The 17,908-nt window shown below is 36.6% G+C and overlaps 1 protein-coding gene across 1 annotated transcript in view; it reads right to left on the reverse strand.

Moving 5' to 3' along the window:
- Positions 1–2,007, reverse strand: part of HS3ST5 (heparan sulfate (glucosamine) 3-O-sulfotransferase 5) — a 184,360-nt gene extending 182,353 nt beyond the window's left edge. The window contains exon 1 of the mRNA XM_011935036.1: positions 1,814–2,007. The gene's annotated coding sequence lies outside the window, so the exon portion shown is untranslated. The remainder of the gene's footprint in view (positions 1–1,813) is intronic.
- Positions 2,008–17,908: the final 15,901 nt, after the last annotated feature.

The raw sequence follows: 17,908 nt of genomic DNA on the forward strand, positions 1-17,908 counted from the left end.
ATTGCAACTTAAAAACATAGTCTGATAAACATACCAATGATAATGAACATGATTCACTTCAAGACACAATTCATTCTTTCTCCACCTCTTCCTTTTTCCGGAAAAAAATAAGTAAAAAGTAAAAAAGAAAGATAGAAAAGGAAAGATATGTTTCTCTGAAATTGAAATATTGCAGATGATTTCCACTCAAAGCTTTATGAAATTTTATTTGGCGACTTTATCCAATGATAAACTCGTGAACTACAAGTTTTAGGCTATGTTCAGGTATGACAATCTTACTGATGAGCACAATTCTAATAACAAGTGCATGTGAAACTTCATTATTATAGTTAATCCAATTCTGTAAATTTTTAGTTTTGATTACTTGAAAAAGGTACTCCATTATTTTATGTATATGATCATATTCAATTCTCTATGTGTAAAACTAATAGCTAATATGTGTAGCTAATTGGCACTACATCTTTTTGATGAAGGGTTTATTGTTGCCTTTTAATACATTATGGACAAAAAATTCTACACAACATGAACAAGTGTACACAAAGAGACGAAAAATATCTATAAGCCTGAAAGCCAATAAAAGGATTTTGATTGAAAACTTCATTCTTCACTATAAAAATAATATCATATTGAACCTTTAAAAAATCATCACAATTTAAGATCTGAGTATGTCCCTACTAAACACTTTCACTGGAATAAAAAAACCTTTTGTAAACTTAAAATTACAAATTATAAAAATGAAGTTGCTAAATGACATATAGGAAACAGAAATACAATAAAGTGATATCCACCAACTGTACATACAACCTTCCATAAATGTATCATATGATTTCTAAGTTATTATTTGCTAAGAAAAAAGTAATGGAAAGAGGTATTAAGCAGATTTGTTCTTTTAAAATCTAAGGCTGAGCTTTCAAAATGAAGAGAAAAAGACACAATCCTCAAAATTTGGAATACTTAGCCAAACCTAGTAATAACTCATTATTTACATCTTTTAGAAATTTCTTATAATGAGATACAATAACCCTAAATATCTAAATAAATTGAAACATGACACGGAACAGAGAATAGCTAAAGAGAGCAACGACAGGGCTATCCCTCTGAAAGAGAGACAGTGATACCTGGGGATTAGCTCATCATACTGAACTTAAAAAGGAATATGAATGAAAATTAATAACGCAAAGTAGGGGAGTCAAAAAGGGAGCATCAATTTAGCACTTCTGTAACAAAATTACTCCTTCTTTATTTATTCTTATGACTATAGGAAACAACCAACATAAAAGCTCAGGTTTAGCATAAGGTTTGAAAATGAGAAGTAGATTGTATTGAATGTCACTTTCAGTGTTTCTCAAAGGCCTAAGACCCACAGGCATCAGGATCACTTGGGAGTGGGTAAATGTAAAAATACATATTCTTGGGCCGCATCCCATCCCTAGTGGGTCTAAGTTTTGGTGAAATATCCCCAGGGATTAACATTTTAAGGATCCCTCCTCCCAACTTCATGTGACTCCTATGCACATTAAACTTTGAGAACCACAGTATGTTACGCTTTTTTAATGTGATACTGATTATCAAATATCAAGGTTTCTACTTTGCCCTTCTTGTATTTACATTTACATGACAGATAACAATTTTTAAACATTATGTTTTCTTTATTTCCCCTTTTTACTGTGGAACTACACATACATGGATAGTTTTCTTACATTTAATAGTTTCTTTTACTTTCCTATATTTTATATTTTATTAAAAGATATCATTACTTTTGATGCAATTAAGAGTTATGCAAGAATGTGTGTTACCCCCCAAATTCACTTACCTTCAAATCCTTGTGCTCATTCAGAAATTTTTGAACATATATGGTGGAAACTTTCAAAGGAATATATGTGGTGGATTCTCTCTTTAATTTCCAATGGTTTTAAGACGGGTCAAGGAGATTCCTGTGGTGGCTGCCAGAAATGCCGTTGAGAATAGAAGACACCAATGCTGAAGACAGTGAGTATCTGATTATCTCTAAACAGAACAGAAAAACAAGTGATTGGTCACCTGTAATTCATAGAGAACCTGCTGTGGAGAAAGTTATTTTCAGTGTTACTAAATTTAAACTTGGCCTGGGTTTGCTGCTCCCTAATTTAGCACAGTTGTCATTTAAAATTTCATGTCATTGTGAAGTCAGAATTACATGATGCTGCCTGCACAGCATTCTGGTTGAATTCCTATTGCTGTAATTGACTATTTTTTCTACACGTTGCATCAAGTGATATCATTACTAATTTTATTTTGGATATGCAGGTGCTACATTTTGCAGCTGAATTTCTAAGTCAAGTTGATGAAGTCTCTTGGAAATATTTCTTTACATGAGGCTCTATCACCTCCGTAAAAGATAAAATGGGATACTTTAACTAAATCCCCATGGAATCATCTGGTAATTTTGCTGTTATTTCCTTTCACATGGGTAATGCTTGCCAAGATAATTAGGCATAAACAAGAAAATATTCTTTTTAGTCAAAATGTGTTGCCGATTCAGGAAAACCAAAATTCTAGAATCTTTGTTGAATGAGTGAAGCAGAAGTTGGTAGTGGTTGACAGAAAACGAAAAGAAAACATCTATTTTAAAAATTGGTAATCAACTATGCAAGTACTCTCCTAAAGAATAGAGGAAATGAAATGTACAGATAAAAACATGGTCAAAACCAAAATGACAAGAGCGTACACACATGCAAACCCAGGGTACACAGTATAACGAGAGTTCTCAGAGAAGATTCTATTGCTTGGCCAACCACCACGCCCAGCTCTCTTCTTTCTTGCTATACATCTCACAAGTGGAGAACAGAAAATCAAATGTTCTCTTTCTGATTCTTCCTTACTGCTAACAGCGGTCATGTGACCCCATTTTGGCCCCCCCATTTGGGCTCATAAGCTATAAGAAGTATGCTGGGTAAGAAATCCTGGCAGAATATTGCTCTATTGATACAGAGATCCCTGCTTCTCTTCTCTCTTTCACACATTTGCTTGTCTTGAATGAAGACATGATGCTTTGGGGATAGAGCAACTGTCCTGTTCCCATGATGTAAAAGACAAAAAAGTTTAGAGAAACACAAAGATATGGGGCCTGTGATGGATGAGCAGCTTAACCAATAGCACTAACTGCTTTCCCTGAAATTCTACCTATATAAACCATTCAGTTGTCGGTTTCTTGCGAATAGAGGCATTGCTGGTTGATGAAATGCTCAAAAAATGTGTTAAAAGGTAAGTGCCACTGAAATGGTTGCAATGATAGATACTGTTTAACTCTTTAGAGTGTAATCTGCAATAAGGAGAAGTTTTCATGATGTAGAGTGAAAAACAACCTTCATTCTGATAGAGGTTGGAACTTGCCTCCTAGGAGAGTTGGGTATGTAGGGAATAATGGGACAGGAGATGATGGTAATGAATTATAACAGAATGGAATGGAAAGCCTAGCATAAGGCTTGGTTTGGAAGAAGAGGGGCCAGTATTACAGCAGGAAAAAGGAAGCCTTTCATCTTTGCGTCGATGACAAAGCTATGACATTACTCAAAATCTCAGAGAGACTGAAGTTTCACCTCAAAGTTCATTATTCTTATCTCACGAAGTCTTGTGGATTCTTTTTTACTGAAATAATTTTCACATTTAGCACTTCACTACTATCTTCCTTTCATAAATATTTCTTCCTTAACCACACAGTTCAGGCTTTCACCATCTTTTTCCTAAACTATTGGCACAGACTCTTTAACAGATTTCTCTTTTTCGTAGATGCTATAGTATGTTCTATGACTTAAGACTTACTTTTTTTTTTTTTTTTTTTTTTTGAGACAGAGTCTCACCCCAGGCTGGAGTGCAATGGCATGGTCTCAGCTCACTGCACCCCTGCGCCTTCCGGGTTCAAGCAATTCTCCTGCCTCAGCCTCCCGAGTAGCTGGGACTACAGGCACACACCACCACACCCGGCTATTTTTTTTTTTTTTATTGGTAGAGACGGAGAATCGCCATGTTGTCCAGGATGGTCTCTATCTCCTGTCCTCATGATCCACGCACTTGGCCTCCCAAAGTGCTTGGATTGCAGCCTCTAGCCACCACACCCAGCCCCTAAGACTTACTTCTTAAAGCACTGATCTCATTGGATCCCTATTCTGTTCAAAACAAAAGAGCTCTCTTTGTCTATTGAATTAAGTTTGATGTAGTTTGTATATTTGTTCCTGCCCAAATTCTATGGTGAACTGTAATCCCCAACGTTGGAGGTGGGGCCTGGTGGGAGGTGATTGGATCATGGGGGTGGGTTTCTCATGAACAGTTTAGCACCGTCCCCTTGGTACTGTTCTTGTGATAGTTCTCATGAGATATGGTCATTTAAAAGTGTGCGGCATCTTTTATGGGCTTATAACTGAACCCATAAAAACCTTCCTCTTAAACACAGCCTTCCTCCAGTGCTCTCATTTTGTAAATAGCATCATCAGTCATCAGCTGAATAAGCCAAAAACCAAGGCTTTGGTTGCCCTAATCTATTTAAAAAAAAAAAAAAAAAAAAGCTCTGTTTTTCTTACTGGACACAAGCATGTAAAATACAGCCCCTGGAACTACTGGCAGCCATCTTGGGATCATGAGGAGAACCTGTATGAAATTAAGTGAACACCAAGGAAACAGAGCTGAGAAACAGAAAAAGAAGAACCGGGTTCTGAGACTATTGTTTCACTCCTGGAGAGAGATTTGCTTGCAATAGGAACACTCTAAACATTTCGGTTATATGTGAATCTAGGGATTCCTTTTTTGATTAAGCCACTTTGGGTCAGTATTTCCATTATTTTCAGTTAAAAATATCTTTTCTATTTATTTCTATTTTTATCGTGTGCCTACCAATTTCATTCATTTTACTCATCTCTCTTATTATCCATATTCTACATTTTTTTCATGATTCAGCTCACCTCCTGAATTAAACCTTTCCAGATTCTTCTAATTCATAATGAGAGAATCCTAAATCAAAACCACTTTATTATCCACTGTATATACTAATAAGAAAGCTCATGAAGGTCTATGACCAATCACTTGGTGATGATTCTCAAATTTTATCTTTAGCTTAACATGTTTTCCCTTGTTTCCATATTTATTTATTTATTGCAGTTTTAGCAGAGATGAGGTTTCTTTATGTTGCCCAGGCTGGTCTCAAATTCCTGGGCTCAAGCAATCCACCCACTTCAGCCTCCCAAAGTGCTGGGATTACAGACAGGAGCCACCATGCTTGGCCCATATTTTATTTCTAATTGAATAGTTGACATGTCAACTTGCACGTTTTGAAGACTCTCCAAACTGAATTTGTTTATAACTAAATCCATAAAAACCTTCCTCTTAAAACAGCCTCCATCCAGTGTTCTCTTTTTGTAAACAGCACCATCAGTCATCAGTTGAATAAGCCAAAATCCCAAGTTTTCAACCCTTTAAAAAGGAATCAGAGTAGATTTGATCCTTCTTTTCCTCTTTAGGTTCATCATCTGATCATCAGATCCTTTTGATTTTACTTCCTAAATAATTTTCAAACCTACTTCACTACTTTTCTCTGTATATCCTCCTCTTCTCTTCCTCCTCCTCTACCACCATCAAAACCTTGTCTGTTTCCCTCCAGCATATTTTCCACATGGCATCTAGAGTGATCTTTTAAAAAAAACACAATTAATCACGCTAATCCGTTGTATAAAAACCCTTAATACCTTTCCACTGTTCTCAGGCTAAAGAAAGATAACACTTTACTGTGACCTCATATCATCTGATCCCTGTCTAACTCTCTAGCCTCATCTCCCTAGATGACAGACACTCTTTTTTTCCCTCATTTTTAGATACCCAACATTCAGCAGAGTCTTTAATACATAGTAGGCACTCAATAAATATTTGTTGAATGAATGAACAATTACTTTGCAGTAACTCTTGAATTATGAGGCACCTTGTGTTACAAATTTTTCCTTTATATATTATTGTCTGAATTACTTATAAGTATATTGAAGATAAGGATATATCTTACATTACTTCATACCCTATAACAGAATGCCATGCAAACAGTATGGGTTCACAAGGTATTTGATTTTATCGATATTAATAATTCAACTCTGAATACTTTTTAAAAGTTTGAAGTTGATTCTCTCCCTCACAATGGCTAGATTACCACTTTTCTGTAAGATTAGAAATGACCCAGAAGAAATATATTATTACTCTGCCAAAAAAAGGTAGTAAAAAATAGAAAATTTGTGTCTGATCAGAATTCTACAGAATTTACATAGATTAATCATAAAGAAGTTGCTTTTCTGCATGACAAGAAAAACCCTCAGCTAAACCTTGAGTTCTATGGCTAAACACTCAAGCATGTTTGCTATTTGCATGGTCATACTTTCAAATATTTTGTATTTCTCTTTAGACATCATTTATCCTCGAAAAATAGAAAAAAAAATACATTTAATAACGAAGAGCTGAAGTCTTTTGAGTTAGAGACTCATTATTTTGGAAAACAGTTACCCCAAGTACAAATTAATTCCTAGTTAGTGAATATTTACCTGAGAAGAACAAAAGAATCTTCAGAGATTCAAAAGTTGGTATGAAATTCTAGCCTATTTTATATACTAATATCACTCCAAATAAGAGAAATATTCCCAGAGTAGCCTATATTGAAAACATACATAGGGAACATAAAAGCAACGAAAACAGTGGGGCTGGGAATGTATTAGGTTAAACAGGAGGACACAGGGATACTTGCTTCTTCAGGGTTTCTAACTGTGTTAGCTGTGGCCAGATAATGTTTTCCAAGTTGGAGAATGGTAGGTAGAATTAGGATCGAAGAGATGCGAAAGGAAGAGAGGCAGGAAATGTAAGGGTAGACAACACAAATTTTGTGCCTGAATAAAATTCCTGAGTAGGCTTAATCTTCTGGCTCTAAAAAACAAGTTGAAGTTTGCCTAAGGCATAGTTATACAAGAAGTAATTGTCTTTGGGTTTCTATATACCTGTTATTCAGTTATAAATATCTTTTCGTTTTCACAACGTATTAAATCTGTTAGGATATTAGTAAAATTAAAAAAATAGAGAGAGAGAGAGCAAAAGGAAAAGGAGCCCTCTTGCATGAAATGCATTTTGAGAATGACTACACACAGTTCTCTTAAAAATCCAAGAGCAGGCTATTTTACACTTTCCCCTAGAGTACTAAAAGATATTTTAGGAAACGAGTGAATCATGATTTAACATTCAATTGCTTTTCAAGCAAAATAAGAAATTCCACTAAAGTGTCAGTCATGATTTCATTTTTCCTGAAACATAAACTCCAAGGGGTAGGTTGAAGCCGCACTGTTTATTTTGCTTTTCTGTATATAAATAAAATATAAGATTAACAGTATGGTGGAAGAACAGCTTTTTATGCTCTGCCTTTTCCAACATATTTCTTTTCTGTACTTGGGGGAAAAAAAGAATTTTCATGTGTAGGATATTTCACTTGCTACACGTTTTTGTTTTATTGAATAATTGCTGAATCTTTTGACAAAACTGTGTTTATTCCGTGCATGAAAATTGATATATGTTCTAAAATTATAGCACAAACCGTTTATATTTCTTTAAAAATTCTTTTTCTGGCCGGGCGCGGTGGCTCAAGCCTGTAATCCCAGCACTTTGGGAGGCCGAGACGGGCGGATCACGAGGTCAGGAGATCGAGACCATCCTGGCTAACACGGTGAAACCCCGTCTCTACTAAAAATACAAAAAAAAAAACTAGCCGGGCGAGGTGGCGGGCGCCTGTAGTCCCAGCTACTCCGGAGGCTGAGGCAGGAGAATGGCGTGAACTCGGGAGGCGGAGCTTGCAGTGAGCTGAGAGATCCGGCCACTGCACTCCAGCCCGGGCGACAGAGCGAGACTCCGCCTAAAAAAAAAAAAAAAAAAAAAAATTCTTTTTCTGGGACTGGGTCGGGTGGCTCACATCTGTAATCCTAGCTCTCTGGGAGAGTGAGGTGGGCAGATCACCTGAAGTCAGGAGTTCAAGACCAGCCTGGCCAACATGGTGAAACCCTGTCTCTATTAAAAATATAAAAATAAGCAGGGTGTGGTGGCGTGCACCTGTAGTCCCAGTTACTCCAGAGGCTGAGGCAGGAGATTTGCTTGAACCTGGGAGGTGGAGGTTGCAGTAAGTTGAGATTGCGCCACTGCACTCCAGCCTGGGCGACAGAGCGAAGCTCTGTCTCAACAAAACAAAACAAAACAAATAACAAAAAAACCCCAAACAAACAAAAATTCTTTTTCTAAGAGTATGAGATTGCTCATTTATATATACTTAATGCATGTATTCCTCCAATATTGCATAAAATGGTAAAAAGCTTTTTAAATTCATCTCTAGTTAAAAGATTTAGAATACCCTATGATAGATCCTATTAATAAAAGGTAAAATTATTCGTCATAATTTAAAAAATTTCCCAAGGAAACAAGAGAAATAATACTGTATGATAAGAAATGAACAAGTGAAAAAAAAAATATACGTACATTGTAACCCCTAGATGATCAGTTTTCTGTGATTTTCTCAATAAATGAGTGACAGACAAGTCTGGGAACTCCCAATACTCCATTAAAGTGATCTAAAAAGAATGTCATTACAAGGAGACAGAACTGGAATAGGGTTAGAGAAGCTAAAATTGTTAATACAGGGAGGGGAAGGCTAGATGAGAGTAGCAATTAAAATTTTGGAAGTTTTTTCTTCTTAAGAGGATTCATCTCCCACAAAACAATTGTTACATCGAATCCTAGAGTCTTTGGAACATGGGTTGACCACCACCAGCTTTGAGAAGGAAGAGAAAATCCAGGAATCAGAAGTGGACCATGTTGATCAGGATCCTACACCCTCCAGGTAATGGCAGAAGTCACTTATTCAAATGACTCCACAAATTTCCCTTTGTCTGGATGGTGCATCCCTTGCAACCATCCATGTTCACTGATCAGTTCACAAGACAGAAAAGGTGGTCCAGGTAGGGGACACAAAGAACACCAATGTTTTGGAAACAGTAGTAGTCAAGAGTGGTCCCCATTCATGAATCAACCTTGCAGTTCAGAAACTTCAACTCCTAATGAGTCTGACCAGAATGAGAGTGCCTCCTTGAGCCAGACTCTCAGGTTGATAATTCAGACATCTCTACCCTAAACTGTGGTACCTTCCACAAGTGCAGATCGATAATGGGGTTCATTATAGAGAGCCACCCGGTCTACTTTGTTCAACACCCTGATTTGTTCAACACCCTGATCTTCCTCACTCTGTGGTCCTACTACGGGCGTTTTTTCAGGTCTTCTAAAAAAGTGATCATTAAGACATCTGCCATTTATGAATTTCTCTATGTTCTGTACTACGGTGATAATTAGTACAAATCATACACAACTGACATAAGGTAACACCAACTTATACATACGTACACTCAGGTCAAATATCCAATTAGGTAAATATATCTTTATTGAACAATTGTAATAGGCTGAAAAATTGAGTGAATGGATATAGCTTTACTTGTCATTCACAGAGTATCCTCACACTTATATGTATTTTTCTCATTTAAATGTTTCTTCTGTACTCTCAACTCCTTTACAGTATACTTGTTTTATATTTTGTTTTTGATTAATAACAGCTGAGCTTTTCTGTGCTGTTTTGTGGTGGAGGAGTCTGTTGCAGGTACATTTCTCTGCTGATAATATAATGTTTGGCTTATAGTGGATGCTTAAAGCATGATGATGATCACTATACACAATATTTTGCGTGTGCGCAAAAGAGAAAAATATTTCTAGTCTTTATCTACTATCGTTTTCATTTATTTCTGGTACCAGCAAGACAGAAGATTTGCATTACTTCTGAGCATAGGCATGATACATTTAGATATACTTTTCCATCTCTCCACAAGATAAAACCTATGCCATGTAACAATCAGTACTGCAATTGTAGGCTGTATTGAAATATTTTACACTTTGATAGGCTCAATAGATATAAACATAAAGAAAAGATAGATGTCAAAGAACTGGAAAATGTTGAGCTATCTACATCTTCAGTACTGCCAACCCTGGGCCCATGTTATCAGTTCCACTTTCTCAGAATGTTACACAGAAAGTGAGCTGTCCATACTTGTTATGATGACTTTAAAAATGAGTCTACATATGCTAAAATGATTTGAGACATCTTCTTGACTTACATAAAATGAAATTTATAAATATGTTTTGAAAACTCCTTACAACAATCAAAGACTAATGTATTTTTGACAAAAGGCAAGGAGGTAAACAATGCTGGGAAATGTAGAACATCCATGGGTTAATTTATACTACCATACAGCATCATTTCTCTAGCTGACAAAAAAATCCATTTCACAGAAAAGCTAAGAAATGGAGTTCTTCTGTTAATGTTAATACCAATGGAAAGTTCAAATAAGTCAAAAATAAAACAAGATACGAGTACTGTTTTTTTCATGAAAATAGCTCTTAGCTGGAGCTAAGTGATGTGGCTTCTAATCTAGGCTCTACTGTGACCTGAGATAAGTTACTTTTCCCTCTAATTTTTATTTTATCCATTCATATAAAAAGTGGTTGGATTAAAACAGAGGTTTTTAAACTTTGGCTGCACTTTAGATTATAACTGGGTGTAAAGAAATACCAATGCCCAGTCCCCATCCTCATGGATTCTGGTTCAACTGGTCTGGGGTGGAGAAACTGAGCCTCTGAAGTTCCCCATGTGATTTTAATATGCAACCTGAGCTGAGAGTCACTGAATATATGTCCTCCAAGCACCATTAGTGCCTAAGAGTGTATGATTCTGGAATTTCTGGGAAAAGTTCCTTAACAGATACACACAGAAACAGGCAAAGTTTGTTCATTAATCTGGACTCTCAATTCTAATCTAATAGTAGTTTTCTACATAAGTCAGGTCTATATTTTTAATGAAAATCAGGGTACCTTTTGTGCAAATTAGATAAAGTATTAATAAAGAAGATTGGTAGAGGAAAGAGAAGCAGAGAAACAATATAGAAGCACTGTCAGAATATATGCTTTCTAAAAGCAATTTTGTATCTGCTCATCAATATTTAATTAAAATGTTATTAGGTGCTTATTTACACATAGCAATTTAGAATCCTAAGCTTTTAAAAATTCATCTACTTTAAACATACAAAATGCAAAAAGATAATCATGATAGTGGGAACACAAAGTTCACTGCTACAGAAATGTTGATACTTGGTCTGCTTAAAGGAGACAAAGATTTATTTTACTGAAGACGCTGCTCGATGATTATTTATTAAATGACTAAAACTCCCCCATGAGTAAATGTAGACCTTATGTCTATCGAATTATTGGAAAAGAGCTTTCCTAGGAAACAGTTGGTGGCTCTAGGTTTTCTATAGGAAGGTCCAGAAATTGCTCAATAGTGTCTCTATGGATCACACAAACTCAGCCCAGCAGAACTTCTGGTGGTTTGGCCAAAGGAAAGCGCATCAGTGTAGATGACTGGCTGTGGCATAGTGTGCTTACTTGGCTAGAGGATCATTTTACCACTATGTGATAAGTTAAAAAAAAAAAAAAACGAAAAAAAGATTTTTTGTGTCTTTAAAAATATTTTTTTTTGTTATAGATTCAGGATGTACAGGTACAGATTTTTCACATGGATACATAGCATAATGGTAGGGTGTGGGCTTCTAGTGTACCCTTCACCTGAATAGTAAACATTGTACCCAATATGTAATAGAAAACACAAGGTTTAAGAAAGTGTAAAGGAATCACTGGAAGAGGGCTGGTCTAACACTGCGCATTTTCTGACTAAATATCCTGAGATGTCACCAGCTACCCATTTTGTGAGACAGATAATAGACAAGGTTGAATATTATAGACCTGTACCCTGAAGAAAACAAAAAGGACCAAGTTTGTTCCCCACAGCCCCTGCCACCATATTAATATTCTACGTAATGTTGTTTTTCAACTCTATGCTCTGCCAGTGCTCCTCTGTACCACTGTTTAGCTGAATAATATATAAAATCTAGGTTTGTCAGTTTCAAATTAGTAATTATCCCCTGTTCATTTCTGTTTCTAAATATTTTTTTTACTTTCTCCACCATTAGGCTTGAGAGCTCTCCAAAGACAGATCATACTTTTCTAAGCACTCCGTATACTGGACATAAAGAGATGCTGAAGGTAATCAGAGATTAAATTATGATTATTTTTAAAAATCACAGGCAAGCTTTCAACTATAAACTTCACATTTTTGAGCTTTTACACTTTCTTGAGTGACTTCAGCTTGCAAAGTTGTTTAATCTCATTATACACATAAAAAATCCTCCTTGATTTGGATTCTGTTATCATTAATTTTCAGTTAGTAAGAGGCATAGAAACAGGTCTGTTCGTGTACCAGGGTACCTAGTGGAGAGGATGATTTTTCAGCAGCTCGAATCAAGCATGCATTTTGCTTGCCATCCATCACCCTGATATGAGCTGCATCCACCAGGAGGGAGAGATGCATTTTAACCATTTGCACAAAAGCACCAAATGGGGCTAAAATGGCCCTGTCCCTAATCTTGAAATTGTGATGGGGTTTCCTCAGGGAGGGAAAGATGTATGAGGTAAATAATAAGCATACAAGGGTTAGACCTGTCTCCTCTCTTCTGTACTTTTCTGTTCAGCCACAGTTAGGAGACAGGAGTTGTGTTTGAAACTAGGAGATGAGAACTACAGCCCTGTTTTGCCACCTGTACTTAACTCTAGCCTCATTTTCTGCAGTTGGATGCAGTTGGCCTCCATCTGGTCTATGAGACACTGCAGCAGGGACAGGTGAAATTCCCACAGACAGGATGCTGAGAGATGTATCTGAAAGACTGCCTAATTCTGAGATCCCCCTTTCTGTTTGGAGGGGCTTAATATCCAGAAATAGGTGAACCATACTCCCTGGGTCAGCATCAATTACAATTTGTTTAATTAGGAACATTCATTCATTTGTTCATCCAACAAAAACATGTAGCATAACTTCCTTGTTCTAAGTCATGGGGATATAAAGAGCCTTCGATACTTTGCAAGCACAAAGCTCATCACTGAATTCAGCTTAAATCGTTTTACGTCAATTCTTGAGCTTCAACACACACACACTCATACACACACACAAACCCCCCACCCCCCGCTTACTCTCTATTACACAGGAAATCTTTTTAGTCACTTAGCTTTACTAAGTGACTTTAACTACCATTTAATGAAGGCTCTCCCTTTTCACAGGACCATTCGCTGCCTCTGAGTTAATGATGATGTCTCTGTTGCCAAACTTCCCATTATATAACTTTAATCAAACTCCCCTGCACGCTTCCTGACCTGGGGCAGAGGGTGGTGGTAGTAGTGGTGGTAGTTTTCAGCCTTCATCATGGCCTCCCTATTACAGCTGCTTTTCATTCATAAAGCACCAATTCATAAAGCACTGGTTTGGCATTAGCTGTACTACTGCTTGACTATTTTCAATTTGTTTTTAATCCCATCTAAAAATATCTCAATTAGATGAAATGACCCAAAACGTCTCAATGTTAAAATCCAGAATGTCAGGTGTAGTATGTAGAAGGAGAGGAGAGGAACTAGCTGGTATTTATCCACTGGTGGAAAAAAATATTATTCGGAAGGGTTGACTAGGAGCGGTCCTTCGTTGCTAAACACGAGGCCAGTGTTGTTCTGATGCAAATCCTTCATGAAAAACTGGAGTAGATGCACAAATATATTTTTGTAATTTAAAGTGTAAAAAAGCTCACCATGTAATCTGGACTCTCTTCTCAATGTAATTAAAGTCATTTTCTAAAGTGTCTACTATGAAAACACAGAGCCATAACTGTAGTTTTCAGCAATATCTTGTGAAAACAGCGTCTCGGAGCTTAAAATTCGGTATGCTGCTTTTTGTGCCATATCACCCCAAAACTACTTAAACTGTTTGCTATTTAGATGTGAGGATTGATCACACCAGAAATAAAAGTCAAAGGGGCTCTGGGTTTGCTGATAGTGTTATTCCAAGTGCCATCCCTGGGTCCTGCCATTTTCCCCGAAGAACAATGAAGTATGAGGACACCGAGCAAGGTAGTTTTGATATCAATGGGTTACACAATCAAAGCAATGACTCACTAATGAAAAGGCATGTAATAAACTGAACATGATAAAAAAAAAGAATCACAAGGTGATTCATACCTTTTAAAAGAAAGCTCTTTCAGTTCTTTAAGCTATGTCTATATATTTAAAGAAACACCAGAATTTTTTTTTTTACTATAATACAGAGAAATACCTTATCTCCCTATTAATACTTACCAGGACCCTTTCAAATTCAATAGATAATTATTGCTTTAGTAAAATTACCTTCTTTGATAAACTTTGCTTGGATAGTTTAGCATGGAAAAGTCAAAACTTTCTCTTGGGCAGTTCCAAGTTTAATCAGGTTAAGAATAGATTAATATTGTTAATGTTTCCTTTTTTTCTCACCTTTTCCATTCTCTGCTTCTGTTAGTCCTTGTACTACTTCTGAAGCAATATTCTCCCTTTTATTTGCTTTCATTATTATTTTCTCTATTACCACTCACATTTTTTTATAAAGCAGATAAACACAGAGAAAAACAACTTTTCCATTCAACATTTTTATCATAAAATGTTGGGCTCTTATCAGGTGAAGTCATAATGAGGAAACTTATCCACTTGGTAATAAGATCTCAGGTAATATCCCTTTGCTATATTGGTTTTGCAACAAACTGCATCTTCGTTTCCAGACTTAGGAGCATAGTGATGACTTTTTACAAGAGATTTTGAAAAGGTATATTGAAATATCTCCAACTAAACCAGGCTAGGAGATTGGAAACTTTGATGAGTTTTGTGTGGGGGTGTGTAATGGAGAACTATTCGAATAAGGAGAAGTGATGCTGCACAGTGGCAAGGTACAAGATCTAAGAGATGTAAACACAAAAATCTTCCCAAAGATCTTCATTAAGATGTGAACTTCTCAGAAAGGTATATAATGACTATGCAATTTAAATTACTTCTCCTTTTGTCATTCTCCATAGTACCATCCTGTTTTGTTCCATCATAACATCAGCAACAATTGTTTACTGCTTTGGGTCATTTTTTTCTGTCTTTATGTCCAGACTGTACTATCCACAGGGCAAGTGTCAGGTATCTTCAGCACCAAGTTCAATTCGTAGTCTGTAACTTCACTAATCCAATGGTTACTAGCTGTTTTTGGTTCAGCACTTGAAATGTGACTAGTCCGAACTGACAGGTGTTGGATCTCATTGAATTTTTAGGACAGTGGGGAAAAAGAATGTAAAGTCTTATTAATGACTTTTATATTGATTACATATTGAAATAATAATATTTTGGCTTCATTTAATTAAGTATATTAGTAAATTTAATTTTATCAGTTTCTTTTTACCTTTTCTAAATGTGGCTATTAGAAATCTTAAATTCCATGTGACTCATGATGTATTTCTATTACACAGCACTTGTGTAAACAATTATTATTACGTGTTAAATGAACAATGAATAAGTGAACGGATGGTACCTGCATCTAGAGCTGACACTACGTATACCATATAACTTTTGAGAGGATGATACTCAAGAAAAAATAAGTCAATGCTGGTGGACTTTATCAATGTCCCCAATTCTTTACCTCTTCCAGTATCCATGCCAACTGCTATGTGCCTTTTAGTTTGACCCAATAAGAAGGTGGGATGTCTTTCTCTACCCCTTTTCTTTGGATTTGACCATGTGACTTGTGTTGTTCAACTTGTGTTGCTCACACCAGTGAGTATGATGTGACCAAAGGCTTGAGCAATGCTTGCACTACTGAAATTACCCTCTAGCACTTTCATTATCATGAGAACCTGTCTGGGTTAACTGGCTTATCCAAGGAGGAGGATGAGAGATATGTAGAGCAAAACTAAACTACTCCAGTGGAGTCCAGCCTAATCCCTAGCTGATCTCATCCACAGAAGCAAACCAGCTAAGATCATCATAACTCCCCAGCCTATCCCAGCCTAGATGAGCCCACTCCAAACGGCCCACAGACCCATGAGCTAGACAAACACATAGTATGTTGCTGAGATTTTGTGTTTATTTTCCAGGCTTTATTCAAAATACCTAAATTATGTAGAAGTGAAATCATCAGAACTGAACTGAGTGGACAATATAGGAGCTCTCAGCATCATACTTAAAAATCTCCCTTTCTCTGACTTCTTAAATAAAATATTTTTGGCCACCATGACACATATGAGAACTAGGAAAGATACTCTAGCAAGAGCTGGGCAAATTCAACCTAGAAGTATAACTCATTGGTTATCATGGGGGTTTTTAAGGTAAGCAGCAGCAGGGATGCTAGGAGTTAAGAGGAACTGAATAGCACAGCACAGTTCTTAATTTTCCAAGAAAGTGTTGGATTTGTTAAATCCAGATGTAGATGTTCCTAGATTTTGTTGTTGTTGTTGGGGGAAAGCTGTTGACATATGTCCCCAATCCTTTCCTCTTCCAGTATCCATGCCCACTGTTACGTTCCTTTAGTTTGACCCAATAAGAAGGTGGGATGTCTTTCTCTACCCCTTTTCTTTGTATTCAACCATGTGACTTGTGTTGTTCAACTCCCAGGTTTGTCTTATTACACTGACTGCTGAGGAGGGTACTGGCTTTGCCCACTTGGGTCATCCCTCTATGCTGTCCCCAGTACACTCCTAGGAGGGTCCTTCTACTGCCTGATTCTTTGGGCTTTAGAATAGTGAGAAGGAGATAGAGTGGAATTATAGGTAGAATAGTAAAGGGTAAGATGAGGAGAATACTGTCCTTTTGTAGAAGACAGAGAAGCTCCAACAGGGACAGAGGAGCTTGTGAAAGGGTTTTAAGTGAGAGGACCCAGATAAAGTGAGGTTACAGAGAGCAGGGATAGAGAGAGAAAGAAGGTTTTAGCAAACATTTCTGCAGGTTTTGAATTCCCTTTACAAGACTGGAAAACTGTAGGTAGAAAACTTGAGTTAATTTAATTCACTATTATTTTTTAACCATACCATCTCTCTGAGATTGGTGCCTGTGGGTCGCAGCTTTATGGTAATGATTTTGTACAAAACATTTAATATGGAATGAAGTGATGGCATGGTGGCTAGAGTGGACAGAATGCACAGGACCCATAAGGTTATTCACTGCCCATATCACTTACTAGCTGTGTAACCAGACAGTTAACTAAACCATTCCGAGACTCATTTTCTTCATTTATACCATGGAGAAAATAATGTATTTAATAGGTTCTTCTCAGGATTAAACAAGACAGTGAACGTTAAAATATCTAGCTCATTTTTTAGACATAAATGTTAGGTGAAATATTTGAGCACAGTGTTTTCTTTATGAAAAGTCAAGGTTTGGCCTAAAGTCACTGTCCCTGTATCTGTACCTCCAAGCTGTGATCCAAAGGTAGTAGGTGCAGCTGACTACTTAGGCAGTTGCTAATTGACAAAGACATCTCTGTTTCCCTTATAGTTATTTCTGTGGAAGGTCCAAAAAAGAAAACAATCTGTTCCTTACCATCTATAACTGATAAGGAGCTTCCCCAGGTAGAGAGAACTCAAATGCTGAGAAAGTCAACCAATAAAGAAGTGACCAATTATGTGGGCTTTTAAATTAAAAGGTTGAAAGATCACCTTACATTGGTTCCATTATTATCTTAAGTTTACTTCAAGGAGGAGACAGCAGACGTATACCCACAATCAAAACAGTATTTTGATCTCATGATAACATATTACCTTCAGCAGTGAAAACATACATTGTTACTATATGGAAATTGACTAGGGACTTATAGAATTCCAGTTTTAATTAGCAATACAACCAGTGAATCACAAGGTGGCATCTAGGTTTTAGACACTATTCAGTGTAGAAGATCTATACTGAA

This window comes from Colobus angolensis, unplaced genomic scaffold (genome assembly GCF_000951035.1).
Source record: "Colobus angolensis palliatus isolate OR3802 unplaced genomic scaffold, Cang.pa_1.0 Scaffold14, whole genome shotgun sequence".
NCBI classification, from domain to species: Eukaryota; Metazoa; Chordata; class Mammalia; order Primates; family Cercopithecidae; genus Colobus; species Colobus angolensis.